Genomic DNA, 7,262 nt, shown 5'->3' on the forward strand with positions numbered 1-7,262 from the left:
TTTTTACCGATGCTTCGCATCGTGGGTTAGGTTGCGTGTTAATGCAACGAGGAAAAGTGATAGCTTACGCGTTTAGACAGTTGAAAGTCCATGAGAGTACTTATCCAACGCATGACTTAAAGCTAGTAGCAATAGTGCATGCTCTCAAGATATGGAGACATTATATGTATGGTACTAAGTGTATTATTTACACGGACCATAAAAGTTTAAAGTACTTCTTCGAGCAGAAAGAATTGAACATGAGGCAGAGAAGGTGGCTAGAATTGATAAAGGATTATGACTGCGATATTAAGTACTACCTTGGTAAAGTTAACATGGTCGCCGATGCGTTAAGCTGTAAGAATGAAGAAGTCATTACAATAGTGAAGTCATACCAATTGATTATGAATTCAAGTATTTTTGAAGAAATCATCAAAGTGCAGTCAGAGGTGCTGGTAGATGAAGGGCTAGGGAAGAAGGAAAGGATTTTCGGTCAGCAGGACGAGTTGATGGAAAACACGCATGGTGTTAATACTAGATTTGACAGTATGTGGATTCCAATCATGGAGGTCTAAGAGGTCGAATCTTAGATGAAGCTCATAAGTCGAGGTATTCGATCCATCCAGGATCCAATAAGATGTACCAAGACTTAAAGAAAGACTATTGGTGGTCGGGTATGAAGAATGATGTGGTAGATTATGCCAGTAAGTGCTTAACTTGTTTACAAGTCAAAGCCGAGCATTAGAATCCTTATGGAAAGATGCAACCTTTGGAGATACTTGAATGGAAATGGGAACACATCACCAAGGATTTCATAACTAAGTTACCTCGTACAGCTAAACATCATGATACAATTTGGGTGATAGTGGATCGTTTGACCAAAAGTTCTCACTTTCTGCCTATACGAGAGGCCATCTCGTCAGAAACGTTAGCAAGTTTGTTCATCAAAGAGGTTGTGACTAAGCATGGAGTGCCACTGTCGATTGTATCTGATAGAGATACTCTTTTTACTTTGAGTTTTTGGAAGAAGTTCCATGAAGCTATGGGAACGAGATTGAACATCAGTACGACGTATCATCCTCAAACATATGGACAATCTGAAAGGACGATCCAAACCCTTGAGGATATGCTACGTGCTTGTGTTTTAAACTTTGGAGGAAGTTGGGATGATCATCTGCATCTGGCAGAGTTCTCCTATAACAACAGCTACCATTCAAGTTTTGGTATGCCACCCTTTGAGATGCTTTACGGTAGACGATGTAGAACCCCGGTATGTTGGGGAGAGATTGGTCAGAAAGAGATGGGAAGTTTAGAAGTTGTTCAAGAAACCTCGACAAGGTTCGATCAAATCAAGGCAAGAATGAAAGCTGCTCAAGACCGACAGAAGTCGTATGCTGATAAGCGGCGACGACCAATTGAGTTTAATGTTTGTGACAATGTGATGCTCAAGGTCTCACCTTGGAAAGGAATTATCCGTTTTAGGAGGAGAGGGAAATTGAGTCCGAGGTACATTGGACCGTTAAGATTATGGATCGTGTGGGTGAAGTGGCTTACAAGCTAGATTTACCCGAGGAGTTAGAAGGAATTCATTCAACCCTTCATGTTTCTCATCTGAGGAAATGTCTAGCTGATGACACGTCTCATGTGCCTTTGGTGGATATTGAGGTTGATGAACAGCTGAACTACATTGAACAACCTGTAGAGATAATGGACCGCAAGGAAAAGCAACTTCGTCATAAGGTTATACCCTTAGTGAAAGTGATATGGAAGCATCGCAAGGGACCGGACGCCACTTAGGAAGTTGAGGAAGAGATGCGCACGTTCTACCTGAATTTGTTTATGTAATAGTTAGGTTTCGGGGCGAAACCTCTTTAAGGAGGGAAGACTTGTAACATCGTGGTTTCGGGGACCCTAATAATATCCAAGGAAGAAGGGAGACCAGACCCTAATAAAATCCGAGGATGTAGAGCACCAGACCCTAATAATATCCAAGGTATATAGGGCGTAATGCTCTTTATAATGAAAGGTTAGTTATGAATGTATATGGAAGAATGACGAGCATGTTAAGTATGTAATGCGTACCTTCGCGCACATATATGTGTATGAAAAGTAAATTAATTGATTAACTAGAACTCACTCAGCGTATATGTAATGCGTACCTTCGGGCACGTATATGTGTATGTTAAGTAAATTAATTGATTAACTAGAACTCACTCAGCGTAGCTGACTTTTAGTATGCATGAATGTGAGTAGGATGAGGCAGCTCGCTTGAGGAGGACACATGGCATGGAATTGAATATACTTGCATCTCAAGGAAATGCTATGATGTTTTTAAGACTATGTTTTATCTTTAAATGACTATGAATGTTTGTTAAGACAAGATGTGAAAGTTATGTAAAATATTATGATTGAAGTTTTTATATTCCGCGAAAGTTTTTAATTAACTCTGATTTGTAGAACTATGTTTATGAGTAAATTCAACGTCCAGTGTAGGGCGCCGGTAGCGGGGCCTTACAACCCCTCTCTTTCAAGAGGATTCACGACATATCAAGCCTGGTAAGGTTCATCTCTTTGCATCGAATTAAACCACATGCTCCACCGCTTGTGCGGGCCCTCATCAAATCCTTTGAGTTTCATTCTTGTGAACGTACTCCCCGGACATGATACTTAACGCGTTAGCTACAACACTGCACGAGTCGATACGCACGAAGCCTAGTATCCATCGTTTACGGCTAGGACCACTGGGGTATCTGATCCCACTTGCTCCCCTAGCTTTCATCTCTCAGTGTCAGCGTCGGCCCAACAAAGTGCTTTTGTCGTTGGTGTTCTTTCCTATCTCTATGCATTTCACCGCTCCACCTGAAATTCCCTCTGCCCCCTACCATACTCTAGCTTGGTAGTTTCCACCGCCTATCCAGAGTTGAGCCCTGGGATTTTGCGGTCGACGTACCCATTTTTCAAACTAACAACTCACGTCATCTTTCATATTTGACACCTACATGCCATTTTTCCACACTTATTCACTAATCATAACACATAACCTTAGTCATGCATTGAAACCCTTCTACCTTAGCCATGCATTGCAACCCTTCTAAAGGACAGGGACACGCAAGCTATGTAACAACTCGGTTTTCCCATATATTATACCCGACCCACTTTTATATTCAGATTATTTTTCAAATAAAAATACCGCAATTATCGAGTAAACTAATTTTTGTAATATTTTTTTTTGTTTATTTAAAATATACATGTATGACTTTCAAGATATTAAAAAAAAGAAAGAAAGAAAGAAAAAAAACTACCATAAACTAAAATATTATCTACTTTTGTTTCCCTCCTTATTATGTAGAGACTATAATGCAAATGATCAATATTATTATTATTAAATATGTAACCCGTTTGCCCATATCCTCAAATCCGACCCATATATCACTCGTTTAGGATTTCTTGAGCCTTAATATGTGGTGTAAACTCTGAATTGATTTGTGATTGATTCTTACCTATTTCGAGCCCACCGACGTTTGGAATTAGGAAACCTCGATCATAATTGATACGTATTAACCTTTATACCAAACCGCCCTAAATAGGATATTAGTTATATTATCAACAGACCAAAATAATCAAATTAAACTTGTGTATTCCTTCCTACCAGTCTCGTTAACATAACCCATGAATTAATTGAAGTTTAACATGCTGCTACTATCATAACGAGTTCATGTTCTATGAGGCTCTTCCTCGTCCTTTTTATCCATCAATTAACCTTCGTTTGAGGTAATATAACTATGTGTTATGATCGTTTTTAATCAGTAATGAGAAGCCCTAACCTTAAATCAACAATCATGGATCAGATTCTTCGATTGCAGATCTAGGGTTCTTCTTGGTTTAAGGGTTTTAGTCGGCTTCTATATATAAAATTTAGATTTCATTGTTTAATCAATTGTTGACTTGGTTCAGATGGCTATGTGAGGGTGTAAAGACCCGGTGGTCGTGGGTTCGAACCCGGCCACCCGGTATTTAAGCTTTATATTTTTTTGTTTTTTTATTATTATTATAATAATTAATTTTAAGTAATTGATAAGCTAATATTGGTCATTAAATAAACATTATTTTACTAAACCGACATCTTAGAGTTTATATTTCTTGTCAAGTCTCGCTAAAGCTTTCGTTACGTATATATATATGTATTATAAGTATTTTAATTTTAATAAGTCATCATTACTTTTATAAAAACCCGAACTCTATTATTGGAGCTTTCCTCGACTTTGAACGTCCTTATAAATTGTTTATATACATAAATATATATATATATATATATATATATATATATATTCTATATATGTATCATTATTTAAATTGTAACAAAAGTATTTTAAACGTGCTAACTATATCTTTATCATTAAATTTGTGAAAGACTCAAGATAAATAGTCATTAAATAATTTTATATGTATTGTTACATATTATAATTATTTATTTAAATATTTATATATTTGTATAATCATAAGTATATTTTATATCAAATTTAGTTATTTAAATTATTAGTTTATAAATGTGATTTTATATTCTTTTTCATATAAAGTAAGCTAGGGAAATTCTATAAATATTAAAAATAATGGCTTTAATAAAAATACGTGAAACAATAATATTACTCTTTGCAATAATAATTATTATAGGAATCTATCCATCGATCAATATATATCTCATTCCCAACCCTAACTCAACTCCATTGAAAACTTAATTTATTAAATTATTTATATCTTCATAATTAATCTTATTATCATTAACGACTAGGAACACTTGTCATTGCATCCCGAGAAGCTCGGACTCATTTACCTTAGTTTCTATCATCGTTTCATTACCGGTTGTTCTACTTTATCAGGTGAGTAATCACTCCCCTATTTTACTTGTTTTCAAATGTTTTGGGGACACTTGCGTACCATTTATCGAATTATTTATCTTATTATTTCTCAAACGCAAACTGTGATCTTTGTGTTGTGTATCAATTGAGTGACTACATGTTACTTGTTATTTGCTTACTTGAATCGCATTCGCAGAGGTCCAACATAATCTCATTATAGTATGATCATACGACCGTCGTAGTGGCCGGAGCCCGATCGCATTGGCAATGGTTTCACCGACACTCATTACTTGCTTAACGATTTCATTGTTTATACTCACAGATAACAGTTTTTCTTATGTTTATTCTATTATTTATATCATTATATATATTACCATTTTTGTTTGTGTCAAAACTGGTGATCTACTCACTCAACACGTGTTGTTGACAAATATATATTTTGTACGCATTTGCAAGTCATAGAATTGGACTGCTTATCGAACTGAAGCTCACGTAGAGATAGCTTTAGGATAAATAACATATAAAAGCATAGTTGTTTTGTATTTGTAATTTTCTTTATTTTTGTTCTATTTAAATGTTGTTTGATAATAAATAAATAAATTAGATATTGTCGCATTATAATTTCATGATAGTACCTTGAGAGCTGTGACAATTAGCTCATGCCCCGACATTTCCGCCTTAGGTTGGGGTGTGACAAGCTAAGGGCATCCCTAAAGGCATTGCTTAGCTGTTGAAGATCAAATTAGAAACAAAGAAGGAAAAAAAAAGAAATTGTTTGTGGTTATTGCATATCTAACCTCATTTCAAATTGCAAATGTCATACCCCGAAAATCTTAATTAAACAGCGAAAGACTTTGACTAAGTCGTTTCGGGTGGTGACAGACGCCATTTCAGCCAATCACAATCAAATTTACATATAAGACATAAGTTGGACTTTATTCAACCATTAGAGTTTTTACACGTGTCATAATACACGATTTTATTCAAATACAAGTCCAAACTTTGTAAAGTTAACAATTTCCCTTCAATTACACACGTCATCTTTTCCCGCCGCCCTCCACAAAATTTCCACCTTTTCATTTACTTGAAAGACATGTTAAAAACGTTTGTCAACACAAAGGTTGGTGAGTTCTCAAATTTCAAAACCATATTTTGAAATAATTTGTTACCAATATAAATAATCCTCTTTGTACACTTATGAAGGTAATCCATTAATCAAACTTTATCCAAAGTTTCAAAATCAACAGTTTATTTACATTAACAATTATATTTGTCATAAGTTTGCAAGAAATAGGTCAACATGCAAATGAATTAAACTTATAACTCGACACATACCATACTCAAAATATTTGTCCCCAACATTTAAAGAGAGCGGCTGGTCGGAAGGCAGGGCGTCACCCCGATTGATCTATTAATATTTCTAAATCCTAGACCAAGGTTAATGGTTATAATGACCGGGCGGTTGTTTCCTCACCTTCGCGTGCATCTACCTTAGTATTTCACGCCAGTCTAATTTAACATGTTCCATTTAATATAATTGTAAAAATTGATATTTAAGTAACATGTCTTCCCCCCCTCCCCCCCCCCCCCCCCCAAAAAAAACACACACACACATTAAAAATGGGGATTTATGAGAAACTCAGAGTTTATAGCTTATTAAGAGATTGTCCAACATGACTCGTGTCCTATAATTATTTAGTATATTTTCATTAAATATATACTTTAAGTTGTTTACAATATTTCGGGTTTAAAATGACCGGTTGGTAACTTTATTAAGCCTAAATCTATGTTATCACACAAGCATACAATCATATAAAACTCCTATTTTATACTTCAATATTTACTTAACAACTAAAGGATAAATAAACAAGTAACATTAATTAATATTTATCCGATTTAACACATAACTAGCAATTATATTTTAATATTATTTGTTTCTATAAAAATATAGTTTGGTTGCGGAATATTTTAAAACTATAAGTTTCATTGTTGTTATAATTATAGGATCATTTTGTCGGTTTTTTCGGTGTCGCGTTTAACGGCGAACGGGTTAACTTTTTGTGTGAAACTTTATATTTTAAGTTTTTGAAAACACTTTTTATATGAAAATAATTAAGTTTTATAACTTATTTTATAACAATACTTTATTTTTCATTTTAGTTATTATTTTCTCAAAATAACGAATTTTAACGTTTTCGGGTCGGTTTTCGCGACACAAACTTTCTAGGATCAAGTTTTTCTATCTTGTACTCTTCTTGTACATTAATTTAGGTTATGTACAAGTATTTTATAACTTTAGGGATTGTTCTAAAACAATCCCTAAATGTCGTGTCGGTTCACATATAAAAGTCGGGTTTTCAACCGTTAAAGTTATCGACAAGAAAACTATGCCAAACCAAATATCTTAGGCACTTTTGTACCTCAACT

General features: G+C 34.7%; 1 pseudogene; it reads right to left on the reverse strand.

Moving 5' to 3' along the window:
• Window positions 1-2,331: 2,331 nt before the first annotated feature.
• Window positions 2,332-2,970, reverse strand: LOC143577376 (18S ribosomal RNA; annotated as a pseudogene).
• Between the last annotated feature and the right edge of the window lie 4,292 nt (window positions 2,971-7,262).

The sequence above is a fragment of the Bidens hawaiensis genome, unplaced genomic scaffold (assembly GCF_021521415.1).
Source record: "Bidens hawaiensis isolate Kalapana, Puna unplaced genomic scaffold, B.hawaiensis_p1.1 tig00028540_1, whole genome shotgun sequence".
In the NCBI taxonomy this organism is placed as follows: domain Eukaryota; kingdom Viridiplantae; phylum Streptophyta; class Magnoliopsida; order Asterales; family Asteraceae; genus Bidens; species Bidens hawaiensis.